Raw genomic sequence first — 18,472 nt, 5'->3', positions numbered from 1 at the left:
AACACACACACCCACTGCAATGGAATGCTGCTTTTTATTGCCTTTCCCAGCCCAGGGTGAACCATGTGCCCTTTCCCTTTGGCTGGGTACTGGGGAACTTTTATTCTCTCCTGACTGCCTACCTTTCTGTCCCCTCCCCTCTTCTACTACTTCCCTTTTGGTCTGGGCTTCAAGCTGGCCCCTCTCCCAGCTCCCAGCAAAAGCCAACAAATTAACTAGAACAAATCCAAGCCATAAATAACAGTACCTAGAACCAACAATTTTCATTCATTTTTGTAATCATCTTCCGGCTGCAGCAAAATATTACCCTGTATCTCACAGAGGGAATCGGGGATGAGCCTGTGGCTTGCGCTTGAGCAGGGAACTGATTTGGATGGGAGCAGAAGGCTTTCAGTAGGTGACTGGTGTTTTCTTGATTAATTTCTGAAGGAAAGACACAACGTGGCTTCAGTCAGCAAACACCTTTTCAAGGTGCAGTGACAAAATGCTTGGGAGCAATTCCCAGAGAAGGAAGGTGCTGAGAAAATCTTGAACTGAAAGAAATCAGGAATTCCCTTAGCATTAACAGAGAGAGTTGAGCTGTCTATTTCCTCCAGTGCACTTATTAATGTGTGCAAGTGGCTACCTTAGCCTTGAGAATGGAGTAGTCCTCCTAAAAGGTAGCGGGAATGCATTCAAGGGGAAGCAAGTGGTTCTAGGAGGCTCTTGAGCATCAGAGGAGAATTTGAGGAATGGGATGTTCCCCGAATGACCACCAGAGATCCTTAAGAGAGCCCTACTCTCTCGTTCTTCACTTCTGAGACGTGATTTAAATTTGTCCAATAATTTGAGGGAATATTTAGCCTGTGAGTTTCTGCAAAGTAATGAGTAGGTCTTATTTCCATGGTTACAAATCAGTAGGTGAGATTTCTGAGTGAGCACATGTTAGAGAAGTGATTCCCCGCACAGGCAGCACTGAAATAAAGTCATGCCTCCTTTCTCACACTGAGCTGGCACCGGGGACCGGGCCCTGCTTGGGAACTTCCATTTTAGTCCCTTCTATTGAAAGGTGAGAATGAAACTTCTTCCAGCCGTTTCCCTCTGGTTTCCATTCTTGGGGGCCAAAGCTCTGTGCTGCAGGTGGCCCGGGTGTGTGCAGAGCAATGCAGCCTCCACAAAGCCCTTGGTTTCCCCACAAGCCATCATGATTTCTTGCCAGGTGTGCCCAGCTGTGGCAGGAGAAAGAGCCCGCAGCGCAGTGGGCGCCGTGCCCTGCCCAGCCGGGGCACTCTGGCACAGAGCAGCAGCAGTGCCAGCACCTTTCAAACCACTCCTGCCTTGGCTTCGCCTGGGACACAGAAGCCTCTGGAAAGCAGCACCACATGTCGCGTTCCCGGCTTGGAGCAGCTGCTGCTGGTGGGGGGCAGACCTGGCCCCTTGTATCGCTTCCAAGTGGGAATCCAGGTGGAGACAGAGACATACATACAGAGAAAGCCCGGGCTTGTCCAAGAAGTGGGCAAATGTATGGGGGAATGTGTTAGGAATCATTTCAACTGTTGTGCCAACACTGCCTGCTCTCCTTTTCTCTCTTCACATTTCCTCTTCTTTTCCATCTCACATTTCCCCCCCTTCCCACTCACAATTCTCACAGTTTTCCTGTCGTGTTTCCCTCCCAACTTTTTCTCATTTCCCCCACCCTGTTCAGCTCACTTTCCTCCTGCTTTATCTCTCATCTTTTCCCACCTTCCCACTCTTGCCTGGTTTTTTCTTCCCTCATGCTTCTCACCGTTTTTCCCTCACTTACCCTGCCCTTTTCTCCCCTCACGTTTCTCTTTTTTCTCCGTCATATTTCTCAGTATTTTCTCTTCTCGTTTCTCACTTTCACCCTCCGGTTTCTCGCCCTTTTCCTCTCACATTTCTCACACTTTTCCCCTCACGTTTAGCATTCTTTACCCGTCACGTTCCTTTTACTTCTCCTCTTGCATTTTGTGCCCTTTATTCACTCCTGTTTTCTGCCACTTTTCCCATCAAACTTCCCACCTTTCTTTCCCCTCATGTTTTCTGCCTTTTTCTGCCCTCTGGTTTCTCACTCTTTTCCCCGCAGGATTCTCACCATGTTCCCCTCACGTTTTCTGCCCCTTTCTCTCTCTTTGCCAGTCAAGTTTCTCCCTCTTTTCCCCCCACATTTCCTTCCATGTTTTCCCCCGAGAGTTCTCACGCTTTTCCCCTCATGTTTTTAGAATTTTCCCATTGTATTTCCTGCCTTTTCCTCCTCTCACCTTCCTCTCCTGTTTTCGCTCACATTTTTCACCATTTCCCACTCAGGTTTCCTTCCCTTTTCTTCCCTCACACTTCCCTCCTTTTTTCATTCACATTTCTCACACTTGTCACCTCACGTTTGCTGCCTTTTTTTCCCCTCACATTTCTTAAGCCACTGCTTCCTGTCAGTGACTGTTCCTCTTCAGAAGCTGAGGGGCTTCTCTTCTTTCCTCCTGTCATCCCCTACTCCAAATAATGGGCGCCAGAGCAGCGCTCCAAGAAGCCGCTGCCTGTGCGTCTGCTGAACAGAATGTCGCTGCTCAGCTTGAAGAATCCCATTAAGAACAACCTCAGCTGCACTGCACTTCCTGCTGCAGTTTTGATTAGTGTTTCAATTCTATAGGGTCTTCACAGTGTTCTAAATAAAGAGGTACCCCGAGGGATACACATGGCAGGTGAGCAGCCACTGCACCATCCGCCCCAAGCGGATCCCATCTCCGTTTTCATCACCTCACAGTCACTGTGACTCCTGCCTGGACGAAACCACTTGTGATGCTTCTTGATGCTAAACCAAGTCCATCTGCACAGGAAATGCTTTTGGCCCTCTCCTGGAAAAAAAAGAAAAGTTTTTATTTGAAAACATTCAAACCCCGGAGTTTCTTCCTCTGTTCACCTATTTGAATTGCCTCGACATCCAAATACTGCCAGCCGCCGTTCCAAACTGGCTGGTCTGTGTTGGTGTGCGCAGAGCAGAGGTGCCACGCCGTCTCCGTTTCCCGGGTGTCTGTTAATGTCCATTTCAGCAGACGGCTGAGGGCTCGGCCTGCCCCAGCCGCCATCTTGTGCGTGGCTGCCTCTGCTCTCTGGCCTCCATCTTGGGCGTGGCTGCTCCAGCCCCGGCCGCCATGTTGTTCTTGGCTGCCTCAGCCCTGGCTGCCATCTTGTGCATCCACCTAGTCCAACTCTGAAACAAACGTGTCGCTGTTTTGCCAGCAGTCAGCACCAGAGACGCCAACACCAGCGTAAGGAGTAAGCGGCTTTTACTGGAGTGCAAAGCAGCAAAGGAGTACCAGAGGATAAGCTAAGCAATGCACCTGATTATTACAGCAGAAGACTGCCCGTAGGGATTAAGAAAGGTACATCGACAGTTACCCATATGCTTTGCCATCCTCCTGACACACTCGTCAGCTGGCGAGCCCCTGTCACACCAAAGGATTGGAAATGCACTCCCAGTAGCCAGGGATTCCTATGCAGCTGGCCCACCCACAGGCCAGGCCGCAGACTTTGCTGTTAGAGACCCCAGATTTTATTCTGTTGAATAAACAAGCTACCAAAACTTTTAGTGCAGGAACATCTGATTTCATCCTTCTCTTGGCCCGGGCTCAGAGAGGAACCAAGGCAGTTTGCTTTGACCATATATCTTCAAACAAGACCACACAGATCTGATTCTGTGGCCTTGTCTGGCTTCTAAGTGCGGAAAGGTAAATACCTGTTGCACTACCAACCGGATTCATCTATCATCCCGGTAACGGTCCTGCCTGTTTTGTTTATGAGCCAATATAAATACAATGTTTGGTTGGAAGGGTCGTCCGGAGGTTAGCTTTGGCTTAGGGCCTGTTGTTGAGTTTTTAGTACTTCACCAGAATTGTCTTTTTACAGGCAGTGGTGCTGTCCCCTCGGCTGCAATGGCATCTTCAGCTGGTCCCACAGGGATTGCCAACACTCTGGTTGTGCTGCACTCCTTGTGAGCGGAGTCGTCAGTCTCTTGGGTGAGCAGATTCTCTGTCACAGAGTCCAAAATTCTGCTCTGGGATGCACCAAGGTAACAAGAGGAAAGCGCTTCTGCAGTTCTGACATGGAAATTGTCCTGCTGCGTGGGCTTTGCTGTGAGTCTGAAACACAGCAGCTCTCTGGCCTTTCGGTGCTGCTGGCTGAGCTAGCTGCTGCCTACTCAAGGCTCAGGTAGGCACCTGAGCTGCCTCGCCGCACTGCAAAATCCATCTCAGTGCTCATGGCACGCCCAGATGCCTCATCTCAGTGGAAGTCCCACCGGCAGTGTCAGAGCAGCGGCTCCTCGGCATTGGTGCTGCCTGTGCTCTCTGCCCTGGCCCTGGCCCTGGCCGTGGCAGTGCTGGCCCTACTGCCATGCATGCACAGGGAATGGGAACTGCTGCCTGACGTTTTTCAGCTGCGCCACTGCTGCTGCTGAAGACACCTCAATGAATGGATTAGTGGGGTTGTGGGCCATATGAGCCTGTGATAGCAAGGTCCTGGACATGAAGGCAGAGGTGCAGAGTGTCCTGCCAGTCCTATTTCAGCGTATTTCTGGGAACCAGGGAATCCCTCTTGATCCTATGAGGCACTGAGTTTGCAAAGTAATGGTTCCATTGTTGCTGTTGTTGTTGCTGCTGCTGTTGTTGTTCTTGTTGTTTTCCCTTTGTGCTGCATCCCTATTTGATGCCAGCCGAGCCTCTCTCCAGATGGGCATCTCTGATCATTGCAGTGAAGCAATGCAGGCAGTTCAGGAGGTGGTGACGACCATTTCAGGATGACTCTCTCCAGTTCAAGCCCTGAGTGGGAGTCAGAATAAAAACTCTATCAAACCTCAACTCCATTGGAAGATTCCCTTCCTTGTCACCCTGTGAATAAGGTCTACATGACCTTTCTGAATTGTCCATTGTCTTTTCAAGATGGAAAATCCTGTTGATGGTGATTTTGGTTCAGTTAGGAGTTGCGGAATGGTCTCCTTCTAATGCCAACACGATTTCTGCTTTTCTATTTCCTTCATATATATTCCTACCTCTGTCGACTACTGTTGTATAGTTATATAGTTCCTAGGTAACTTCAGTACTTTTCCTCCTCTGATAGGCAGAAAGACAAAACACATTCCAAAGTCTCCTATCTGATCTTGCCTCCTCTAGGAGCAAAGGTTGAAACAGCAGTACTGATAGGCAGTACAGCTAGTAGCAAGAAAGAGGGGCTCCAGAGGAGGTGGGAACAAAGCAGGGATATTTCCTCATTTCTTGTGCTGCTAATTGAGAATTCTTGTCAATTATGCTAATGTTCCACACTTGTAAAACCACATTTGCCCTATGTGGGGCGGGTGTTTTTCCATACCTGCCCCTGGAGGCCTCCAGTTAAAGGCCAGATTTGATATTACCTGCTATAGTAATGTGGCAAAAGTGGGTTGTTTTATTTTTCAGTCATTAGGGCACCACTTCCTCCACACTGCGGTGCCTTTGGAATATGGCCCATCCGCCCTTGTTTGCACAGCTCTGGTCCTTCTACATGAGGCAGAAAACACATTTCCAGCCAAAAGCCCACAAGGAGTGGGGCAGCCAGAGCATTCTGTGCAGTTACAGGCCTGCAGCTGTGACTCGAGAGGGTTTTGGTTGCTGCCTGCTGTGGCAGGTGCGTCTCCTCTGTGACTGCCTCTGCTCCTGGCTGCCCATGGATAGCAGGTACAGGGTTCTGCAAGGAGAATGGAACAGGTTGGTGATGTCTGCTGGCAAGAGAGTGCAGTGGAAAAGATTGGGGAAATGTTTGACCGTAACAAACTGTGAATTCCTTAAGCTTTACCAGACAGTTCTTAGTCCTGTATTCCCTCTTAGCAGTGCAAGTGGTTATCTGAGGTGGGAGAATAAAGAGAGTGGGCCTGCTGAAAAGATAGCTTCAATGTATTTAAGGGGAAGAAATTTGTTTTCAGAGGCTCTTGACCATCAAAGGAGAATTTGAGGCGTGAGATCTTTCCCAAATGACCACCAGAGACTTTTAAAGCGACCTCTATTCTGATGCAATTAATTTTGTGGAAATGATTAAATATATGAAACTGTGTGCAGGGGGTTGGGGTGATGCCTCTGAGGGCCATCCTGCTGTAGTGTCTGTGGCAGCCATTCTGAAGGACATTTCCTGGTATCTTGAATCTAAACTGCTGCCTTGGACAATGGAAGTAGTCCTTTGGCCTTTTGGCCAGCAGTCATCCAAACTGACTCCTGCTGGCCTCTTCTCGCTCTCCTCGTTTCTTGTGGTGTTTTAACAGTAGAACATGGTGCCCAAGATGGAGGATGGAAACAAGCTGTCTGTAGCCCTTGTAAATCTCTTCTTTCCCTTTGCTCACAGCTGATGACTCTTGGCTAAGAGGGACAAGCTGTAGTCTCTGACTGCTTTGTTCTCTTTGACTCGAGGTGGAAGTGTTGTCATCTGGCCAGGCAGCCTGCAAAGGCCTCCTGCAAATGAGTGACAAGGAGGAGCCCTAGGATCGGCGTGAGCCGCAGGAACTGCCTCCACCAGAAATGCTGCCGGTTGAGAATGACCTGAACGTGTTGGAGGACAAGAGCACTCCGTGGGGGGAGGTAGAACATTTGAACCGGGAGCTGCAAGTGTGTCTGCAGCCCTTGGAGGGGGAAAGGAGCCCTTGGGATGAAGTGGAATGGTCCTTGTGGCAGTCGTCCTTCAGAAAATCTCTGAAAATGGAAGATGAATCTGGCCATGAACTCCAGTAAAACCAGCCTTTGGCTTTGGCCCATCCAGTCAAATGGAAGTGGACGTGCAAAAAATCCATTTTAAGAGCCCTGCGTGTGGCAGGCTGACAGCATCTTCCTAAGGGCTTGTATTTGGAATGGCATCTCAGGGCCATCTCTGCCAGCCACCTTTCTGAACCAAACTCATTTCTTCTCCCAGATCTACACAGGCTCTTGCACTAAACCTGCTGCAGCAGGAGCATTGTGTCAAAGAGCCTTTGCTCCCCAAGCCGAGAAGGTGAGCCCGGGCAGTCGGTTCATCTGCAGCGCTGACACAGCTGCTGCTCAGCAACAGCAGATCGAGGAGGACTCCCTGGAGCTACTGAGTACGTCTTGTGTATTTCTTGTCTGAGGGACGGTGTCTTGTGTGCACGTGGCAGCGTAGCTGGACCAAATGTTCCTCCTCAGCTTGATATCACAGGGACATTTAGGATTCCCCATAGGAACCTGTGTAGAAAATCAGTCTCTGCTGGCCATTTTTGCTTCAGATCTGTCTGTCTGGTTCTTTGGTTGTTGTTACCCAGCTCACCACAAAGGGTTAAGAGCCCCAGCAATGGGGCTGCCTTTTTAGGTGTCTCCTGGAAGCTGGGATCTCTGCTTGAAAGTCAGCATCTTGAGTTTTGTTTTCCTCAGTGACAATTGTGAGCATGGAAAATCCTATGACAGAATAAATCAAAGTCAAAAATATCAGCAGTGGATGAGTCCAACCACAAAACCATGGGCCAGGTGTTTTCCTGGTGGAATATCTATCAAGTCTGAAGTAAGGCAAGCTGCAAAAATGTTCAGACACTGAGGATAGATTGTTCCATCTCTCAGTATCAGTCAGAGTTTGTAAGCATGACCAGAAGACATTGTCAAATTGTCAAATTGTCACACTGCCAAGGCCTTGCCTGGAGCAAGGAATATGACCTGGTTGATCTCCTGGTCTCTCAAGCATGGGACAGCTCTGTGTTAATTTCCTTTGCATTTTTGTATATCTATAATCAGCTGGCCACACTAACAGACGGAGAAGAATCTTGCTTGCCTGAAAGAGAAACCTACCCTCTGTCATAGCTTTCTTTCCAAGAGTTTGCTGAAGGAAATCCTCCATGGTCAGGATTAGAACTGCATAAGTTAGAGACTGAAACCTGAGAAGAAAGAAGAAACCCTCTTTCTGAGCTGAGGCAGTAATCCTCAATGCTTCAGGCCCAGTGGCCATGCACTTGAGAGCAAAATGCATCATCTGCCTTCTGACAGAGCCCTTCTGCATCCTGCAGGTTCTAGGCATTTCCAGCAGAGATCTCCAGTCTGGGCTGGCTTTCACTCCAAGGTCTAAACGGTTTCTCCTTTCTTTGCTGCTCTTTTGTTTCTAGGACTTTTGGAGAGGTTTGTAGAGCACTCGACACTGCCACAGGAGGAGAGGTAAATGTCAACAGCCCCCACAGACTCTGCTGCTCTTGGGGGCTTTCCTCTCTGTGTCAGCTGTAGCTGCAGCTTTGGCTAGAGCTGTGTTGAAAAGACACAAGAAGCACAGACTTGTGGCAGCCTGCCAATTGCATTTGGGACAGTCTTTGTCTTTCTCAGCTGCCAGAAGGAAGGCAAGGAGGGGAGTGGCTCCTTTCACTGAAGGACTTGCTCACTTGCTGAATTGCTGAAACAACGGTTGTGCCTCCTCGAGCATCTCCCTGCTCTTTGGGGCTTCAGCTTGAGTTCTGAATTTTCATTTCTGGCTGCCAGCAAATACATCTGAATGATACTTGTGGGAGCTCGGTACCTCTGAACAACAGAACCAATTAGATTTCTGCAGAAGCCATTTCATATTTACATTACACTATGTTTATAGATTGTAAGACCACTGTTCACACCTTCATGCCTTTCTTGATCGGTTCGTCTGCTTTGTTTGCTCAGCACACGTCCCTTAGGCAATTTGATTGGCTATAATTCCGAGCCTTCATGGCCTCTATCTCATTCTTCTTGTCCTGGTATTCAATTTCCCAGGCTCCTCTTCTTTTTAGAACAGTTTGTGTCTCTGTGGCCTTGATATATTCCCAAAGAGCTGATACTTGTAACTAATATCTCTAGGTGGTAGTTCGGCTGGAGCACTTTGTATTCCAAGTTGTGCGGATCCATTGCTGCAGATCCATTGCTACAGTTACTGGTAGCTCCTCAGCCACCTGCTGTGCTGATGGCTCTCCCTTCTGCTGGAGAAGAGGCCAAAGAGGAGCAAAATGAGCAAAGTTACCACAACCCTACAGCTGTGGTGACAGCAGAGTCAGATTTTCCTGAGATAGTAAATGCCAGTTCTGGAGGGTGCTGTCTTTAGTGCAAGGCAGAGGTGCAAGTTTCTGCCCAGCCAGCACTTGCTGCTGCTGGCTAAGGATGCTGAGTGCTGCAGTCCTGCCAGGACCTAGCATTTGCCCCAGCCAGTGACAGCTGGGCAATGGGCTTTGATCTGCCATGTTGAGGCACCAAAGGGCTGGTGCTCCATGTGAGCATCTGGCTCAGTGAAGCTCTGTGTCATGTCTTCTGCAGCGCAACAGCCCAAGGGTGCAGGGGCTCCTTCTGGAGGTCACAAGGTTTTGTTTGCTTGTTTTCCCATTTGGGACCTGTGTTTGACTTGTGGAAGTGTTCTGCAGTTTTCTCGAGTCGTTCTTCACTTCTACAGAGTCTTCTGGCTTTTGATAAGCTGCAAGGAGGTGATTGTGTTGTCCATGAAGCTGTGGGGCCACTTTTGTCCCGTGTGACAAAAGAAAGCAACCATATGGCTCTGAATCCTTCTCGTAAGGCAAAAGGCAGAAGCAGCAAGTCTCTGTTGCTCCATTTTGTGGTGAAGTCTTACAGCATTGAAAAGTGCATTGGAGCCTGGAGCGGGGATGAAGCTGCAGGTCCTTGCCTGTTGTCTTGTGTTGCTAAGAACAGGAAGGACACGTTGAAATCCTGTAGGCTGTATTTTATAGCAAACGTGCACCTGTGTGCCAGGAGAGGTGGGTGGGACAAAAGGAGGCAGGGGTGCGGGTCAAGAGCAGCAGAATGTGAGCCCAGTGTGCCAGGAAGGCCAAGGGCATCCTGGCCTGTGTCAGCAATAGGGGAAGAGCAGGAGCAGGGCAGTGACCGTCCCCCTGTGCTGGGCAGCGCTGCGGGCACAGCTGGAGTGCTGTGCCAGTTCTGGGCCCCTACTCTGTTCCAGGTAGCCACTCCAAAGCATCAGTACCTTAACTGGAAACACAGAACTGTCACAGAATCATTACGTATCAGGAAAAGTTCCATTTTGGCAGCACGGTCTCTGAGATGATATTCCTGTCTGGAATTGGGATGAAATTTTGTCTTACATGACAGAATGAAGTATTTCATTAGTTCATCACCCACTATTTTGCAAATACTATTAATAGCTTATGTCTAACATGGTTAAGTGGAATTATTTGTCGAGAGGCTACTCCCCTTTTAATTGTTAATTGCATTTCTTGACGAGTTGGGAACAATGTGTGGGCAATTCTGAGATGAATTAGACAGGAGTGAATTGAAACAATGGTGAATTCAGAAGACAGATATTGACTTTGCTGACATCAGTCTGAAATATGCAATTACCCCATGACCTTGCTAAATAAATAAGTTAGAGCTCTTATCCGGTGGCATCAATAGAAAAACTCAGTACTTTCAGTGTACTGAGTCAGAACTGGGGTTTTTTCTGCTTTTCAACTAGAGAATCCTAGTTGACTTTTTTCTGCAATGGATTACTTAATTATTTTTCTGCCACTTGTGTATGCTAATGCTTAGCTGACCACTTTAGACTTCCACGGACTACTGACTTTTTAATCCACCTCAGAAAGTTAAATTTCCTATGAGGAAGAGGAGCAACACTGGGAATATTTTGCTTAGATGATTAGAAACTATATAGGGAAATCACAGAGGTCGTTCAGCACAGAAAAGAAAATCAAAGATTTGCCAATATTGCTTTGCAAAAACAACGTCCACGGAACAATTAAGAATTTTGTGATGAGTATTTCTCTAGCCGGTGCATCACCAAGGAGGCCACTGGAAAATTCTGTCTTTCGTATTATTTAGCACATTCTGAAAGTGGACAGGTTTGTGGACGAAAAGAGGTGCTAGAAGACTTCAGGAGTAGTAATAAATATTAATTATTATTAATTATTACTTCAGGAGTAGTATTAATGGGCCTGTTTAGCTTCAGCAGAGCAATACATCTTGGCCTTGACATTGCTTCTTCACAGGTTCTCACAGTTTTGGCATCTAGGCAGAAGCATTTCTCTGAAGCAGTGCTTGTGCCCATTGTCCTCTTACAGAATGAAATTGTTTCGGCCTTCAGTTTCAGCTGTGAGCCCGACATTGTGTCAGAGGTCATCACAGGTCTTTGGGGGAGGAAAGCAGGTCTTACCTGCTGGTCTTGTGATTGCATCATTTTTAGTGATGCACCAGGTAGCTGGACTCTGAGGGCTGACGGAGAGTTTTGAAGCAAACTGGAAGTAAGATAGATATGGTCTTTCAGTTATTAAAGAGAGTTTCTAAAAAAGGTGAAAAGCAACTTTTTACATGGGAAAATAGTGATAGAATAAGGAGGGAATGGTTTTGAAATAATAGAGGGGAGTTTTAGGCAGAAATTTGTTTCTGTGAGGAGGGTGGGACATTGGCACAGGGAATTTATACATCTGGAAATGTTTAAATTCAGGTTGGAAGAGGCTTAGAGCATCCTGGTCTAGTGGAAGGTGACCCTGCCCATGACAGAGGGGTTGGATAGAGATGATGATTATAGTTCCTTTCAGTCCACACTATTCTGTGTTTCAGTGATTGCATGATGATTCCATGATTCTATGAGGTGTGACAATGAAGATGGCTCACAAACCTTCCTGTACCCAAAAACGAACCTCAAATAAATGATCTAAACCAAAACAGGGGCATTTGGTCTCCCTGGCCAATCATTTTGCTATCCTTCACATTTCCAGAAGGAAGGTATTTTTTACAACGATTGAAAACAAATAAAAAATGGAGTGACACTACTACCTGATTTGTTGGGAAATATGCACATATACTCCTGAAAGCATATTTCTCAGTCTTGGTTTCTATGATTAAAAAAAAAAAAACACAAAAAAAAAAAAAAAAAAAAAAAAAAAAAAAAAAAAAAAAAAAAAAAAAAAAAGAAAAAAATAAAATTAAAAAAAGGGAAGAGAATCGGTTAAATGTCGAGCTTGGGGAAGGAAAACCTCAAGACAATTATCCTTTTGCTGTTAAAGTTTCTCTTAAATGAACACAAGTTGCCATTTCTTTCTTTCTGCTCTTCCACATGTAACTCATATAGGGTTTTTCAACTTCCCTTCACACTTTGTAACTTTGCAAACCAGCTGGAGCTGCATATCTTTTAGCTGTTACAGATAGAACTGTTTCCTTGGTAGGTAGAAAAGTTGAAAGTATTCTTATCCATTTTCTCACAAAGTGAGAAAAATCCATGTATGCATATACCTACTGAAGTGTCATCCTAAACACAGAATAAGAGTCCTTTGTGAAGGCAGCTCAGTTGGATCCTACAAGGAGATTTGAAATGTAAGAAAATAATTTTGGGTACCTAAACACCTTTTGTTTCTACTCAGATCTGTAAAGCTCAATAATATATACATTTTAAACCCTAAAATTTAATTCTGTTCTCTTGCCCAACTCTTTTCTGTTTGTTGAGTGAGCCATAGTGCATTGCTTTGCCTAAATGTTAGTGCATACACTCAGAGCTCATCCATTCCTCCCAACAAAATACCAAATTTCCAAGTAAGCGTGTGGAATGGGCTTAACTGTATTCAAGTGAGGCTCCAGTTAGCCTACTGAGAGAGTCAGAGGAAATACCAATGATCTGAGAACTCATCTCCTTTAAGGATGGGAAAAATAGAAACAGTAACAGAAACTGGTGTCTGACCACTTTTTTTGAAAGCCATCTTCCTGGTTACTCGTTGTAATAGAGCCCCCTAGCCCCTTCCTTTTCTATCCTAGTAGAACGGCAGAAAAGGAAGATCCTTAGGATTAGTAAGAAAGAGGACAGGAGGATAGGCAACTTTTGGGTGACACGTAGCAGAGATTTGGCCCTAGGCCAGTGAACTGGCTTGCATAGAACTCACAAAAATGAGGGGCAGGATCTCAGGCCAGTGCAATTCCAAAAACGTACCCACCACAACTGGTCCGTAAAGCCATCAAACTGTCTATCCTCCACTCACATATTCATTTTTCGAAATTTAGTATCATGATTTGGAAGAGGAGGAGTTTCACCCAGCTTACCTAGGAATGAGAAATCTCTCTTTGAATGTAGGCTGTCATCCTTCCTAAAAGTGGACCTGCGCTATCTCAGTGAAGGACCCATCAGCTACTCAAGTGGAGTACCACAAAGTCCTGTTAAACAGTATTCTCTTTAGTCCTGTATTCTAATGAATAACAAAAAGTAAGAGCCTGTTTCTTACAGATCAAGCTCCTCTGAGCACATTGCTGTATTGTAAGCTTAGACAGGTTTGGAAAAGTAAGTAGACTGCTGAGACAGCTACTAGACACCTACAGATAGGCTTAATTTTGGTCTCTAGTTATATTAACAGTTATATTTACTCCAGACTAAATGTTGCTCTCCATCTCTTCTTCACCAGCAGGAGGCAGTCTCTTCTGTGTTTTGGGAATATCATGTGACTTCACATGAACTGTTGTAGCTGCCTCCTCTTGCCAGATTTCCTCAACTTTTAACTACTTTTCACAAACGTCAACAGCTGACACAGTTGGTGGTTTTAGACAAACATTCGCTGAAAACAACTCTTCTCTGTCACCTAAAGTAATACCTTTTTAAAATGATTATTTACAAGGCCATAAATCGATGTCTTCACTGAAATTTCTGGTTGAACTTCCAATACTGTTCTTTTCCTTTAGTTTACCGCATAGAATTTGATTAGAGGGAGAATTGGGTTCGATAGGGAATGGCATAGAAAGCGCACAGAGTATTAGAGGAAACAGCAACAAGTGGAGATTTGATGAAAAACCTTGAGATGATAGTGGTGAAAGTGAGGAAAATAGAAGTGGTGAAAAAAATTTGAACTTCCTTCTCAGGAGCTGTCCTTTCCATCTCTACTCTCGTTCAAATATTCTACAGACAACTATTTTGGGTTTGAAGGACTCTTAAGAGGTGCTTCTCAGCGTGCATTCTTCTCTGAGCTTCTCCACCACCATCATGCTCCTTCCCTTGTTTTCTCCTCTATGCACGACAGCCAAATCCCTGAAGCAGCAAGTGATAGAACAAGAGGAAATGGCCTCAAGTTGGGCCACAATAGGTTTAGATAGGAAATCAAGTAAAATTTCTTTACTGGAAAGGTTGTCAAGCCCTGGCACAGACTGCTCAGGGCAATGTTGAAGTCACCATCCCCAGAGTGATCTAAATGTGTAGATGTGTTGTTTGGGGACACAGTTTAGTGATGGGCTTGTGAGCTCTGCGTAAATGCACAGACTCTATGATGTTAGAGGTCTTGTCCGACATAAATGAGTCAGTAATTCTACAATTCTGAGATGCTTGCTGGTTTTCTCTGTTTTGGATGCAGGTGTGTATGAACAGCACAGTGGGTGTTTGAAACCTCCCATGGTAAAATTTGACATCCTCTGTTGGGCACAATCCACTTTAACTTGTGCCTAAGATAATTTCAGGTGCCAGCACTGAAACTAGCAAGGCAAATGTAGACATTATTTCCTATGTTCCTGTGTATAAATTTCCAGAAGAAAATCAGAGATTTTATTATCATTCATAATTACAATACAAGCAAACTCTAAATGTCAGTCAGAGCAACTGAAAAGCAGGACTTATGTGCTGAATCACTTCTGTGCTGTGAAGCTGGGAAGACATAATGCTCAGAGCTGAGAAACATAGTAAATTAAAAGAAGAAAGAAGAGATTTCAATAAAACACGATGTACTCATAATTTGAGGGACAATAGGACATCTTAGAATGACATTTACTGCTGTTTCCATAAAGTGGGAAAGCGGGGACCGGGGGGGAGGGGGGGGGGCGGGGGACGGCTGGTGTGCACGGGGAGGAAGCAGCTCTGGACTCTCAGTGATTGCAAAAGCCCACACTGTAAAAAGACCCTATTTTGGTTAACATGTTGTCCATCTTTAATGGTAATAGCTTTAATGTAACAGCTGGTTTTGATGTAATTTCTTTTCCCAGACTTCCCCCCAGACTGCTCCCTGGGTACAGGCAGGGAGGCCAGAGATCTAAAGCCAGGAGCTAAAGGATTTTTCATCATTTAACAGGCCACTTGTTGCTATGTACTCTGCAAGCTGGACAGTGCAGCCTAGCAGGACAGTGGGATCTGTTTTAATATTACATGCTTCCAAAAGTGCAACTGGGTCTGCAGAAGCAACCTGGGCATCATCATTTTGTACCTGGGGGTTGTGGGATGCAGCAAAATATCCTCAAGTAGCATGGTGATAATGGTTGTCTATGCGTGCACTCGATGTTCTGACATAAACCTTCAAAACACAGTGAGGGATGGAAATGACCTAAGCAGGTAAGAAAGCAAACCTGCTGCTCTGGGTCATAATAGCTGTGCCTCAAATTACACTCTTAATTACATGAGTGTAATTGGAAGAGAATTGTTCACAATTCCTGCAAATTCCAGTCCTTTTCCACTGCTCCTGTTACACAGTCACACAAAGGTTTCTTTCCAGAATCTATGAAAAAATTAGTATAAATTGTCTGCAATCAGGACACAATGAGATACTGTCTGTAAGAACCACATGAACACGGGAAGGCTGATTTACTAGGAGTCTGAGAAAACATTGCTGACTGAGAAAATATGGGGGCTGGGTGACTTTTCCCCCTCAAAAATGGAAAAATGTCTCCTGCAACTGAAGCCAAAAATGTCAAGCTCTAGAAGTGTGATTATTTATTAAGGGAATTCTTGCCAAGAAGATCTCTTCTTTGAGGAGGATTGTATTCAGCAAATAAAACCCAGAAATATTCATATTGGTCAATTCTTTGTGCCAATAATGTTTTTACGTATCAGAACAGCTATTTGGCGTTGGTTCTAGTCCTATTAACTTTGATTCTTGACATGCACAAGGCAAAAGAGGTTAATGTTTTGCCTTTATATTATGCTCAATGATCATGTATGTCAAGCCAAACAGAAAAGGAGCATTCAGGTACCTTGAAAGATAGCTAGTAAATCAATCAAAATTTGCTGTTTTCCTTGCTCCTTTGTTGTCAGTATTGTGGACACTGTAAGATGGTGAGACACAAAGGTAAGCGCTTTCTAGAATCTCATTTTTGTCTAAGGACCTTAATAAATCAAAAAACTACTGAAACTATCGGGAAGGGCAATTTGAGTATTCTCTCTGCCTTGAGAAAATGATGAAACCGCTTTTTTGAAACTGAAACCTCTGATTGTTTAGCCTTGTCCCAAATTCAGTTGTGCAATCGCACATTCTGGATTGGAACTCCTTCCCTAGGTCCTGCTGTGTGTGCCAGAAACTCAGGGGATGTGGAGTAGATACTCCTTGATGAAGGGTTGCTGTATTTTCATGTACTGTATTTTCTTTTTCTGAAAGAGAGGGAAGAGCTAATGGAGGTAAAACTGAACCGGTTGAGTGCACTAGGTGGTGTTCTGTCACTGTATCCCATGCATAGGATGTTTCTCCTTGTTTTTTTAAGGATGAAAAATGTAGAGAAGTCCTTTACACTCCTTTGGAGAGGACATCCATGGTACTTCACATCTGCTCAGCCTAGCTCTTACAGAGGCTCACAGGTAAGATTGGATCACAGCCAAGGAGGTTTTAGGAGTCTCTGGGATGTGTCTTCAAAGCACTGACCTCATCTGCATGAGTGGCACCTGCCTGTGACATGCTTCCCCAGCTTGAAACCCAGTAATGTTATAAGTTGTACTATATTCTATCTGGTTGTAGGGAACTAGTGCCATAAACATAAATTCTGTGCTTTACTAACCATATATTCTCTTAATAAAATGAAGTTTTAATTGTAACTACAATTTACTGCTGCCATTGCCGAGGATTCCTTAGAGTGTCCATTTGTCCCCTTTCTGTTGGATAGCACTTGTGACCTCAGGAATCTTCTCTGTGTATTTTTTAGGGAGAGGGTAAGCCTAGTGGGAGTTCACCATTAGAAATGAGGCTGTCTCTAAATATTCTGCCAATTCTCTATGCTTTGCATATATAAAGGTAGTAAAGAAAGGAAAATAAAATTAGTCAAAACAGACAACCCAGAATATGAAACCTGTTTCCACATTCTTTACATAAGAAAATGTGCCTTTATTGCTTTCCATATGAAGATATAGATGTACTTCCATCTGGAAGACAGCTTTTGAAAGCTTTGCAGAACTCAGCTGCAAAATATAGACTTTGAAATGAAAGTTGGTATAAAGCAACTGATTCTTTTATATATTGCATACTTCATGTATATAATGCTGTACATATTATAAGCATGCTAGTGGGGCATTCTATTTTCAGCACACTCAACTCTGACTTTGTTGCTCAAACACCTAGTGGTTAATAATACAGATTTTTGAGGGTTTGTATGTCACCAGATTGTTTCTGAAATTTGAAATGATCTAATGAAAAGATCTTCATTAACATATACTTTTGCCTATCATTTTGAAAACAGATCCATGCCCAAATCTAATATCTACAAGGCTTCCCTTTTATCTCCCTCCTCAAAAGTTCCATCATTCATTTAAAATAAAGTCATACCCTCCAATAGGAATTTTTTATTGTAGTTGATATTACACTCTGTATGAACTAATATACTATGGGATTAAAAAACACAAGGACTAATATGCAGGAAAATTTTTTTCTTCTACTTCTATGCAAGAAATAAATTTAGTTGAATTTTTGTTCTTCTGAAGTTCTTTTCTTTCAAGAGGAAAATAAGGAACATACATTCCACTATTTACACTCTCTTACATGTACTTTCCACATACAACTACCTTCTGAAAAAGTACATGTGAAGAGCTGCCCTTTTACTGAGTGAACTAAGGTCATCCACTCTGCCTTTGTCTGCTATTGAATAAATCACATCTTTCTTTTATGCAATGATGTGGAAGCTGCATCCCTTGATTTTGAAGGTATTTGCCACTGATCCTTTCTAATTTATCCTGGAAGATTGCTGAGCAGTAGTTTTCTAAACTCTAGTTTTCACTGCTGAAAAGGGACAAGACAAGCTTTCCTAGAAGTTGGGGAGAATTCTGGCAAAATTCTCCTGGCAGTCCAAGCTTCCTTCCAGCACATCTTTGTTGAAATGAATGAACAGGTTTGGAGGACATGGAAGAGGAAAGAGGGGAGGAAAAGGGACATTTCACAGTTTTTTGTCTGTCACAATGATCAGTTCTGCCTACTGAGATGAATATCCAAAAACAGTGGACCATAAAATAAACATAATAGCTCAAAACCATTTACAATCACCAACCAATTGTCTATTACGCATCTCTTTCAGTTCATGAGATCTACCTCAGAGTGGGGGGCTATTTCTAAATTCTAGGTCATATTTAACCATCAATTTCAGTCCACCAATTTCAAAGGGATGGAAGTAATACAAGGTAAAAGTTAGGAAACTGAAAGGAACAGCAAGCTAAAAGTTAAGAAAAGTCCCTGCACCATGTATCAAAAAGATGCTGTGAAGACAAGGTGGGGAAACTCCCTAAAAATGTGTGATTGTATTTCTCAGTGCTATAATCCCAGTTTTGGGAAACTGTTTCATGCTGCATT

The sequence above is a fragment of the Chamaea fasciata genome, unplaced genomic scaffold (genome assembly GCF_029207755.1).
Source record: "Chamaea fasciata isolate MVZ Bird 193981 ecotype frontalis unplaced genomic scaffold, bChaFas1.0.hap1 SCAF_4, whole genome shotgun sequence".
NCBI classification, from domain to species: Eukaryota; Metazoa; Chordata; class Aves; order Passeriformes; family Sylviidae; genus Chamaea; species Chamaea fasciata.
The sequence above is the reverse complement of the archived record's forward strand: the minus strand, read 5'-3'. Positions refer to the sequence as shown.